The 11,880-nt window shown below is 43.1% G+C and overlaps 1 long non-coding RNA gene across 1 annotated transcript in view; it reads right to left on the minus strand.

Annotated features, from left to right (window-relative positions):
• Positions 1-11,576, minus strand: part of LOC116149135 (uncharacterized) — a 499,656-nt gene extending 488,080 nt beyond the window's left edge. Inside the window, exons 1-2 of the long non-coding RNA XR_004132750.2 lie at positions 11,365-11,576; positions 2,167-2,258 (exon numbers count right to left, since the gene is read on the minus strand). This is a non-coding gene — a long non-coding RNA (uncharacterized LOC116149135). The remainder of the gene's footprint in view (positions 1-2,166; positions 2,259-11,364) is intronic.
• Between the last annotated feature and the right edge of the window lie 304 nt (positions 11,577-11,880).

Raw genomic sequence — 11,880 nt, forward strand, 5'->3', positions numbered from 1 at the left:
TGAGTAACTGATACTCAGAAAATATTCCAGATCTTTGCACTTCTTATTGCAAGAGTCAACTGCTAATAAAAGAAAGCCCGTTATTCTTCCAGATAATTCTAGAATCATCAAGATCCAGACTTGAGTTTTAATCTTTTTCTTAGAAATTCACTTAAACAGTTAATTATTGTTTATTTAGGAAGAATATAGGTAAAAGATAAAAACAGTTCATACAGCACCAAAAAAATAACTTCACTGGTTGCCAGGGGATAGGGGGTGGGGGAAATAGGGACAGCTGGTAAACGGATACAAACTTTCAGTTATAAGATGAATAAGGTTTGCAGATCTAACATATAAGATGGTGACTATAGTTAATAACACTGGAGCACACAGCTGAAATTTGCTAAGAGAGTAGAACTTCAATACTCACTCACACACACACACACACACACACACACACACACACACACACAGATTGTAAACCACCTCAATAATTGCATGGTGAAATGATTCTATTTAACACATTGGTTAAATGAAATGCTATTAAAATAGTTTAAAAGTAAATTTATAAATTGATTGTTATAGTAATTCCAACTCTTGCATTTACATGATTTGAAAATTTCCAAACAAAGATTGAAGGGCTCAAGGTAGGCAAGGAGTGTTGGATCAATAATTCGGCACTAAAAAAGATCTGTTTTTGAGTGTCTTACAATGCCTTCTCTTATTGTTCTTTTCTTTTCAAAACTTTGCTTACACACGGAATACACATGGATATGTTAATCATGCTGAAAACCTCAGATACTTTCTAAGGTATGACTTGTAATATGGACAAGTGCAATGGTCCAGATATCAGACAATAGGAAAAACTGAGAATTGTGGTGGATTAGAAGGTGCATGTCTGAACCAAACATATGAATAACCCAAGCTTGCTGCACTGGCTGCCAATTTGTGACCTCTACATCTCAAAGTATCCATTCATTGTCCTGTATGTGTCAGTCTTGTTCTGCAATTAATTAGTATCTATGTTTCTTGAAAACAGGCATCACAACTTATCCATCTCTTATAGCCTTCATAGTGTCTAGCAGAGAGATAGGTACATTAAATGCTCACCAAGAATTACTAATTGTTGGTTAATGTCACAGGCAGAATAATGTCCCTCCCAAAGATGTCCATATTCTAAACCCCAGAACCTGTGAACATGTTATGCTACATGGCAAAGGCAAATTAAAGTTGACATTAAAATAGGCAGATTATCCTGGATTATCCATGTGCCCAATGTAATCACAGAGGTCTTTAAAAGGGGAAGACAGAGGAAGAAGAGGGGTCATAGTCAGAGAAGGAGGTTATAGACATAGAAACAGAGGTACCAGTGATGTCATGTGAGAAATTCTTGACCAGCTGTTACTGACTTGGAATATAGAGGAAGAGGACCACAAAACAAGGAATGCAGATGTCCTCTGGAAACTGGAAAAGGCAAGGAAGTGAGTTCTCCTGTGGAGCCTCTGGGAAGGAACAGAGCTCCAATGACATCTAATTTTGGCCCAGTTAAAACTCATGTTGGACTTCAAACCTATAGAATTGTAAGACAGTAAATTTGTGTTGTGTTAAGCCACTGCAACTGTGAGAATTTATTACAGCAGCCATGAAAAACTAATACAGATGAGATGATTTTTTTCTCTTTGATTTTTTTAAAGGGGTGAATGTCAATTCATTATACTTACTGCTCCTTACCACCACCAATATTCAATTGTTTATGATGAGCACAAGGTTGACAGAGATAAACGCCAAAAGAAAATCTGGAATTTTACCCAAAGTAAGAGCCACTTCACCATTTTTAAACGATGTCTTGTGTCCTACCTCCAGTGATTTACTTATTTAAGAGAATTAATTGCCCGTTTAAAGTTCCCTTGTGGTAGAAACGTGATACCACGTAAACATTTGTTTGTGACCATCTCTCTGCCCAGGCCAAGCACCAGCTTTACACATCAGATTACATCACTGATAATTTTTAGATAAAATTGGAAAAGCCGTAATTAGCAGACTAATTATTGACCAACAGTTCTACTGGATTTGTTCCCAAAGCAAATTTCTCCTCTGCTCTGGGTTCAAGATAATTAGCCTTTTTTTTTTTCTTCAATTGATCAGAAATCCTTGAAGTGTTTCTGCAGACTCCAAATAGTCACTCACCGGTATGACGATTTTCCCTGGAAAGCTGAAATCTCAGAGCAGGGAAGGGAGCTTGGCAGACCTGGTCGTACTGTATTATCTTCTTAGCTTTCCTGAAGAGAAGAGGGAACAGATAAACTAAAAGGGAACTGGTTTCCCCCCAAGACAGCTATTTCAGAGAAAGAAAAACCTGATCATCAAAACAGGTGGTTAAATTCAATACTGAGGGAGAAATGTCCTCACGGGTGGCAGGCATATGGTCCTAGCTGATGTCTAAGATCTCTTGTAGCAGAAAAATTCTTAGGAGACAACCTCTGATCATCAGAAAATCATTCATTTCGTGACATCATTCTAGCAGCCCATACCATCCCTCCACCTCACTCTCCCACAGCCCTAGCTCTCACCCCATACCTCACCCCATCAGGGCTGGAACCACTTCACATTTCTACTAGTCCAGGAGTCTTATCTTAGTTCCTTTATCCCTGCTCACACTTCTAAATATCACCCCTTCTTTGGATAAAATCTACCAGGCACCTGGCTGATAAAAATCTGTAACCTAAACTCATAGGATTATAATAACTAGCCGGTCCTCTATTACCTGCGTAGATTCCCTCTGGATAACTTCCTCTGGTCTAACCCAATCAGCAGCCAGAAGGCAAGAGAGCTGGGTGACTCAGGCCACAGAAATCAGCCTCCCATAGCAAAGAGCAGGGCAGGAAAGTAATGAATGGATTCAAGAAGGTAGAAATTAAACAAAGAATAACTAGCACAGAATTCCTTTGTCAAGGCAACCAAGAGTCACAAATTTCTACTCTGGATCTCTCCTCAAACCCTAACTGATCTTGGTTAAATTTCTACTGCGTTTGAGGCACATCTTTCTTTGAAATAACAAGAATATAAAGATTCTGCAATTGCCTCCTTTTTTTTTTTTCCTGTTTTTCTTCAAGGTCTTACTGAATGGCTATCTTCTCCTGGATTTCTTAAGTCCTTTTATTTCTACTACATACATAAGCCTGACGCCTCCCTTCATCTATGTAATAGATTCCCCTGCGCATCCTGACTGTCTAGTCAACACTGACAGCTACATTTGGCAAATGGTGAGCATGCAATAAATATTAACCTTTCTTATTTTCATTCATTTTCTAAGAAATCCATGTCTGATTAAATAAGAAAAGGCTTTGGGGATAACAAGGACATTTACAGACTTGAGGAAAACATATATCTGGTTAACATAATTAAGATTTTAAGCCTAACTCCAGTTTATGGAGAAACAGAGGAGATAGAGAAAAAAGTTAGACAACATTGTGAAAAAGCAATCAGACAAATTAAGAATGTGGATCACTTTACAGGAAAACTACTTAGTTTCTGTAACAAGTGGGGGGGGGGGGTGGCAGGGGGGCCAAAAGGAAATGCAGGAGACTTTCCACAACAGCATTGAGTTAACTTTTTCTATAAAACATCAGATAGTAAGATATTAAGCTTTGGGGGCCATGTTATGTCTGTTGCAACTACTCAACTCCAAAAAACACAGATAATACTAAATGAATGGCAGGACCATGTTCTGATAAAATTTATTTACAAAATGGGCTGCAGATCAGACTTGGCCTGCTACTGACCCTTGTTCAAAGAGTATACAGTGGGGAGGATAAAGCTCAGTGATAAAGCGCATGCTTAGCAATGCATGAGGTCCTGAGTTCAATCCCCAGTACCTCCTCTAAAAATAAATAATAAAACCTAATTAAGTCCCCCCGCCAAAAAAATATATATATAATAAAGTAATAATGAATAAAATTTTAAAATAAATAAATAGAGTATAAGAAATATAACGATTTAACAAGCAAATATAAAATGGGCACTTATAACTCAAAAGTTTTTAACAAGGTATGGGAATGGGGAAGGAAAATGAGGGAAGTCAGAGGAGTCAGGGGGACTGGGAAGCCGGCAGAGAAATGAGACCTTGTCGGAGGAAGGGCACACATGCACGGTAACACCACCCATTGACTGAATTTTTTTTTTTTTAATTTCTTTGTCTAGTGGTCTTGCTTTTCCACTGCTTTCAAAACAATGATGCCTGCAAGGAAGCAAAGACTGCATTTGAGGGTCTGAAGAGTCACAACTTGGGAGACACAGATTCAGGTAAAACCAAGAGTGTTCCAGGGAAGAGGAAGTCAGGGGCTTGTACTTTGTACGATACTAGGTTTTGGTCCAAACAAAATTGGATCAGAAAAGCCAATAAATTCACTTAAAGAATCCTCCTTTTTTTTTTTTTTTTAAGATTTCTAAATCGACTTAGGCAACTTTGAATGATGGTATTTACATAATAAAATCAGAGACAAGACTGAACAAACCACAAAAAAATTCTAACACAAAATTAAAATTTCAAGTTCACAGATTTACGTTATGCCCAAAAAAGTACAGAAGCAAAATTGTATTGATACAAGTTTCATAATAAAATAATGAAAAAGACCATTGGGGGATGTCCCAAAGCCAAAGTCCTCCACTGGAAGAGTCCTGTGATGTTGCCAAAATAAACGTGCCTTCACACCATTGCTGTCCTCCCTGCATACGAACACGGAGCAGCCCACAGAAATGTGGGTTTGACATACATGCGACAGCGGAACAAGAGGGGCGACATCTGGGGTCACCATTATGCTGCCCAACAAAAGATCTCAGTGGCATGTTTTGACCTTGTTTTCCTCCCTCTTCCCCCAAGACCATCAGCACCACCAAAACACACCACAGATTTTCGAGATAAGGCAGATGAAGGAAGTATCAGTGAGGTGGCGTTCGAGAGGTGCCTGAAAAGACCTTCTTGCACTCATCCAAATGTCTCTAATCATCGACTCGCCTCATGAAACCCCATTAACCCAAGGTGAAAACAGACCTACTTCCACATGAGTAATGGGGATGTGCCGGCCTTCTCTCAGGGCTATTTACTTTTTATGGCCGATCTCTCAGTGAACTAAGGAATAGTCAATGGGGAAGAAAGATCTTTCAAAAAGCAATGGCTACAGCACTGGGCTCAGGTCTGCATTGCCACAAACTCACCACCCGACCTTGGGGGCATTGAGTAACACCTGCGGGACTCATCAGGGGCTCAGCGCTGAGTTAACAAACTAAGTTCCCAGCATTCTGTTCACCTGGGGGGTTAGAGTCACTGCCCTTTGGGAGCTCGGTTGTGATAGAGCTTTGCATCAAGTGTTCTACATGCTATTCTCAGCTTTAAAATGATATTATTTCATAGCTTTTCTTAAAAATGAATTTTAACTCATTGCTGGGAAAGCTGTATAGAGCATGTCGCCTTAAATCATCCAGGGATTAGATAATTCTGTAGGTTTCAGGTAATTAAGATTTGTTATCATTAAATCAAGGTTCTCCAGAAATTAGCCATAAGTTCTTAAGGAGTAATTAGGTCTTTGTTCATTTCTTACTACTATATACTGAATTGGTTGAAATTTCTAGAACCAGGCCTGTATCACTAAGGCTGGAGGGTTCTACCCATCATGGAATGGTTTTCAGCTGGGCCTGAATTCAAGATCTTTCATTTTTCCCCTCTCAAACTTCCCTAACATCTAAGATACTGCCTCTGGCAAGACTTTCCTATCCATATCCAACTGCAGTTCAGCGTGGTGAACGTTCTCACAACCAAGTTACTGCAGCGTGTGGGAAGGTATCCACGCCCCTTCTTCTAACAGTGATTGGGTCTCACTGCCAGCTCCAAAAGCCCATCTTAGGATCTGCATCCTCATGTAACTCTTGGCATCAACAGTTCAGAAACAGACTCTGACATAAAGATTTGCCTGCAGGAAGCCGACTGGGGAGTGTCCTAAAGGACCAGCACGGGTGGGAGGGAAAGGAGGAAAGAGTGAGGGGCCGCACCCCAGCACAGTCACAGCAAATCTCACTAATCCAACGGTGAGCTCTAGAGCTGGAATGGCCCTTCCAAAATGCCTTGTGCTGAGACAAGAGGCCAACAGTGGTACATCCCTGCACCACCCAGTCACTGGCTGCGGGCTGCCTCTGGGAAGGGGCCTTGAGCTTGGGAGTAACGATCCTCTTTGGCTGAGCACAACTCTCAGGGAGGAACTCAGAGGAGAGCTATCAGCTGTCCACACTCCCTGAAGCTGGGGGAATGAATGTCTCATTTCTGTGGGGGATCTAGAAGGTGCCACAGTATCTAATCCACAGAACCCTGCTGTAGTGTGCAAAACAGTGGTCCCCCAAGATGACCCCAACCCTGGATGTGTGAACATGTGACCATTCACGGCATAAGGTTCTCTACACGTGTGATTAAGGCTAAGAACTTGAGATGGAAAGATTCTCCTGGATTATCCATCTGGGCCCAACCTAACCATGAGAGCCTTTAAAAGAGCCTTCCCTGGTGAAGGTCAAGGTCAGACCAGTTTTGAAAATGGAGGCAGAGGCGACAAGCAAAAGAATATGAGCAGACTCTAGAAGCTGGCGAAGTCAAGCACGTAGATTCTTCCCCAGAGCCTCCAGAAGGAATCACAGCCCTGCCCTGGACTGCAGTCCAGTGATACCTGTGTTGGATAAATAAACTTTTGTGGTTTTAGGCCACTGACTTTGTTGCAGCTTTGACTGTAGAGGGTGCCTGACTGTCAGTCTTTGCATAAATACCTCAAGTGTAGAAGGACCTGCTTTGCCAGCAGATTGGAGAACTAGTTTTTATTTCATCTTTTACCCCTGTCATCTGGACAAACGGCCCCGTATACAAGATGACTGAAAACACCTTTATCTAATCCAACCTTAAGCTATTCAGGGCTCTTGCACAGCCTCTTCCCTAGACCTGGGCACCATGTTTCCATCATAAGGGACTGCCTTCCTGCCCCCACCCTGCCATGTATCTTTGGACCTAATTTTAGCCTCTGAAAACCACTGTATAAAATACTGGGTGGTAATCATCAAGAAATTGAATCATATTTAATTTTCCAAGGAAATCTACAACAGTAGTGGGATCAAGGATCTAAGTTCACCGTTTATATCCTAGAGCAGAGTTTATCAATGGCACTAGTGGCATGTTGGGCCAGACAGCTACTGGTTGGGGATGGGGGCACTCCATGCATTGTAGAGTGTCTAGCAGCACCCCTAGCCTCCACCCACAAGATGCCAGCACCAACTTCACAGTCCAGCTCCCCTGCCCCTAGTCACGACAATCAAAGATGTCTCCAGGCATTGCCAAATGTCCCCTGGGGGGGCAAATTACTCCCCTCCCTTCCTTGTGAACCACTGTCCTACAGAGAGAGAATTATACAACATGGAACTGACAAGGGCTTTAGATATTTTTCACTCATGCAACCTAACTTTTAAAAATAGAAAGCACTTCTCAAAGAGGTCATGTGACTTGCCCAAGTTAGTGGCATAGTCGGTGGCTACATAGAAATCCATCATCTCCCTGGAGCACTAGAATAGACCATTTGAAAACTAAACATTTTTTATACAAATGTTAATTAGTTTCCAGAGCTTCATTCACATATGCAGACAATTCAAATAAAGCCCCACAAGTTGACCCAGTTTTCTTATCCTTCCGTGTTTTTAAGGGTTTCATTCTTCAGAACTTTTGTGGCTAAAATTGCCTCTAATAATGGTTGTCAAGAAAGTATTTCTGCTAATTAGCAGGGGTGACATGACAGAGACACATGGAGCCAAGTAGCTAACTCCCACTACACCAATCTCCCTCCCTTCCCTTGGGCTGAAAGCCTTTCTTAGTCTTTGCACACGGGGGATGGAGGATGGGGACTGAGAAGTCTTTCCTTTCTGGGCAAGGAGGTCATTCCTCCAGCTTCCTCAGAGACTGGATCATTCGTAAGCCGTCAGTTGCCAGGTTTTGGTTGGTTTTGTTAATGTGTAGTTCCGTTTTTACTAAATAGACAAGTAACATCAATAGCAGGCAGAGAGATTTCTAGGTGGCTCCGATCTTAATTCTTACTTGTATTTAAAGGCATAACAATGTCAGTAGAATTAATTAAATTGCTTTCACTGTTTCTCCTCCATCACTCACTCATACACTCCTGTGTTAACACACACTGAGATCAGCAGAGTACACGTTTACATGTGCACCCACCTACACAGGAAGAAAAATATGCTAATTTTTTTTCATTCCTATCTTTTATCTGTGGTTTTTGGATCACTCTGAAAGCATATTTAAAGAATACACGGATTGTGAGACAAACCAGGCTTTCTCAAAATGATGAACATTAACAACCCCGAGGGGTCTGCTTCAGTCCTCTAAAAACATGGGAATTTACTAACTGATTAACCAACAACCTAATAATGTTTTGATTTATAATGCAAGAACACTAGAATGCCACATCCTACTCTATGTATCTGGCATAACTAGCCTCTCACTGGGAGGGGCGTCTGATCCCGGGGAGGGACAGCATCATGCAGTGGTACGGCTGGGCTCCTGTTTGAATCAACTTCCCAGGCTCAACGACTATGTGGCATTAGGCAAGCCTCTACTTATTGAACTGGGCTGAGGAGCTGCTGGGAGACATGTCATTTCGCGTAGCAGGTGTCAGGCACCCAGGAGACGCCAAGTAACAAGGCAACCCCGCGCCGCGTTTTCACATTCAGACCCCACTGAAAAGGAAATGCTTGTGTGTGTGTGTGCATGTCTCTTCACAGAACTGTCCACGCCCCTTCGACTGTAGCCCTGTCCTAACACCTCGCACCAGGGTTTCTATTTAAAACTTCCTCAAACTGGGTTCCCTGCAGGGCTCGCCCAGCTCTGTAGACAAACGTGGAAACCGACAAGGGAGACTGAGACGTTCTCTTCCCACCACTGCTGGGTTTCACAGATGGAGCCTGGGCTGTGCTTTAAGAGCTCTAATACACCACATCAAACAGCACAGCCTCTACCCGACAGGTGCAGCACCGGCCACCTCGCAGTGGCAAAGAGTCACCTGGGGTATTCTGTGGCCTCAGAGGGCAAGGCATCCCTTTCTTTTACATGACTTAACTTCTGTCCTGAGAGCCAGGACAGCCAACAGCACAGACTCTATTTATAAAAAATAAGACAGATCCCCTTCCTCAAAGCTACCATTTGCCTCCTACATCCATGAGGCAGAGTGATCATATCTAATATATATTGATCATTGACAACATGGCTGCCGTGATGTTAAGTGTCTTTCAACTTTTTCATCATTTGATGCTCACAGCGGTGCTATGAGGCAAGGATGGTTATATGTCCTGAGAGAAAGAACACTATTTCTAAAAAGAGGAAACAGGCTATATCGGTCTGAAGGTTGACAACTTATTCTACAGTTTATTTTAATCACTCTACTCATTAGAAGTACCAGAATCCGCAAAGTTTTTAGACCTGTATTCATGGAGCAGAAAGGAACCACAGAAGGTCCCCTTCTTACCATGGCTCAGCTTTCGATTTTTCAATTTTATGGTGCTGGGAAAAGCTATGCACATTCAGTAGAGACCCTGCTTCGAATTTTGATCTTTTCCCAGACTAGCAGCACTCCCGCTTATGGTGCTGGCCAGCTCCCCATCCCGAGAGTGAACACTCACAACCATTCTGTATCCCACTTTGGTACAGCATGCAGTCAATGGCATGAGATGTCCAACACTGTATTAGAATACAGGCCTGAGGTCAGGTCATTCCGCCTAGCTGCAGGCTAACCAAGTGTTCTGAGCAGGTCTAAGGGAGGCCAGGCTAAGCTATGACGTTCGGTACCTTAGGTGTATCAAATGCATTTTCCACTTACGATATTTTCAACTTAACAATGGTTTGTCTGGACATAACCCATCATAAGGAAGATCTGTTAGAGAGGTTAAGTAACCAGTACCACTCCAGCCACATTTTACAGTGTAGGAATGAGATCCAAATTGCTGGAAAGATTTCTATACGACCGGAGAGCTGGAAGGACACAGGGCAGGACCCATGCTCAGACTTCCAGTCATCACCTGACCCAGTGCTGTTTCTACGACACCACGCCATCAATCTATAGCCAATACTGGCTTATCCTTCCATCTCTGGTCCCCGTCCCATTCCCACATGGGTGACTGTGATCCCAGAATCACTGGAATGAGTGTTGGGTGGTGGTGGCATGGGCAGGGCGTTCCCTTTGACATTTCCAATGGTTGGTAAAAAGGATTAGGCAGGTTTGAACTCAGAGAAGTGAAAAGGAGCTTTGAAAAAAATAAAATACCTATATCAATAATGTTGTTTTCCACCTATGGGAACTTCCAGCATCCAACAGAACCTTCCAGGACACAAAGCCTCGCGAACTCAAATTTGGAACATTCCCACGTGCACTGCACAACCATACCTGGTCCCCAGGTCCTCTTTCAACCTGAAAACCAGGGATGAGGACTAGAAAAGCCTTTCCTCCTTATGTCCTTTCCTGCCTTTTATGGTTGGGCTACTGGGCTTTTGTCTCTAGCAAATTGGGGAGAGACCCAGATACTCTCTCGGTGGGAACAAAGGCAGCTAAAGGACAACTAATGAGGCTGCCTTTCACACGACAAGCTTCACATTTCACTTTTCTTTCCCCTTTCTCCAAGCTTTGCTTCATCTGGGAAGAAAACCTATTTTTAAAAGCACCAAACCCCCTTTCCGTCAGGGAGCTTAGCTGGATTGATAAATAAGAGGAGTCATCTTAATGGGGGTGCTGTCAGCAAACTCCTTCTTTCAAACAAATACATGTGAGAAAGGGGAGCGTGCGAGAGGCCCCTGGGTTCTGCAAGAGGAAAGAGACAGAAGATCCGTCTCCACAGCAGTGTTGGGCTGGACTTGGCCCAAAGGAACCACCCTCATTACTGGAAAGGCTTGTTAATTAGCGTATCAGAGCTAATCTGATCACGTCCCCTTAAAATGCAGAGGGAATGGTTTTCACACGCCTCTGGACTGTGCCTGGCTGCACCCCGTTCCCAGGCCTTCCTGTTTCCTATCTGTTTTCTGCTGGGCTCCAGGTGTTGCCGTCTGCTGCAACACGTCTGGTGACCAACATTTGCTGGGTTTAAATAAGAATCAGACTGCTCGTGTTCATCTTCATGCAGACAGCGCAATTCGTCAAACTCAAAAATGCCCATCGGGTGTAAAGGATTTAGGGAGCGCAGAGGGTTTGAGGGAGGGGAACAAGAGGCTGGCGTGGCAGAGGAGCCTTGGAGCGAAACCACTCTGATCAATCAACAGCAAGACAGAACGGGTGCCCACCTCCCCCTCCAACAAAGTGGTGCCCGGCTCACCTGCTTCCACGGAGGGTGGCCAGGCCACTGAGTCCCACCCAGATAAAAGCAGAAGCCTGGTCCATTCCATCACAAGCAGGAGCACTACCATTCACTTCCAAACCGGACGCCCTGTGAGCCTGCCTGTAAAGGCCGGATCCCTGGCTCCAGTCTGGTGAGAGACAAAGGCAGCAAGAGTTAAGCCACAAAGACCCTCAGGATGGACTCCTGGGCCAAAGATTATTCCATTGAACCATCCTTCCTTTTTGAGGTAGTCCTATTACCTCTATTTTACCTGAACCATTTGATAATACATTAGAAAGAGAGCAGGTTCTGGAATCTGAGTTCAAATTCCAGCTCAGTTGCTTCCTGGAAGCTGAGATTTCCTTCTCAAATGGCGATAGTAAGACCTACTTCATAAGGGTTAAATGTAATTTGTTTCAGCCCTTGGTACAAAGTAGGGAGTCAGTGAAAATCAGGTCCCTCCTTAGCAATGAAGTTTTTTTTTTTTTTTTAAGAAGTTGAATGATCTTTACC

This window comes from Camelus dromedarius, chromosome 22 (genome assembly GCF_036321535.1).
Source record: "Camelus dromedarius isolate mCamDro1 chromosome 22, mCamDro1.pat, whole genome shotgun sequence".
NCBI classification, from domain to species: domain Eukaryota; kingdom Metazoa; phylum Chordata; class Mammalia; order Artiodactyla; family Camelidae; genus Camelus; species Camelus dromedarius.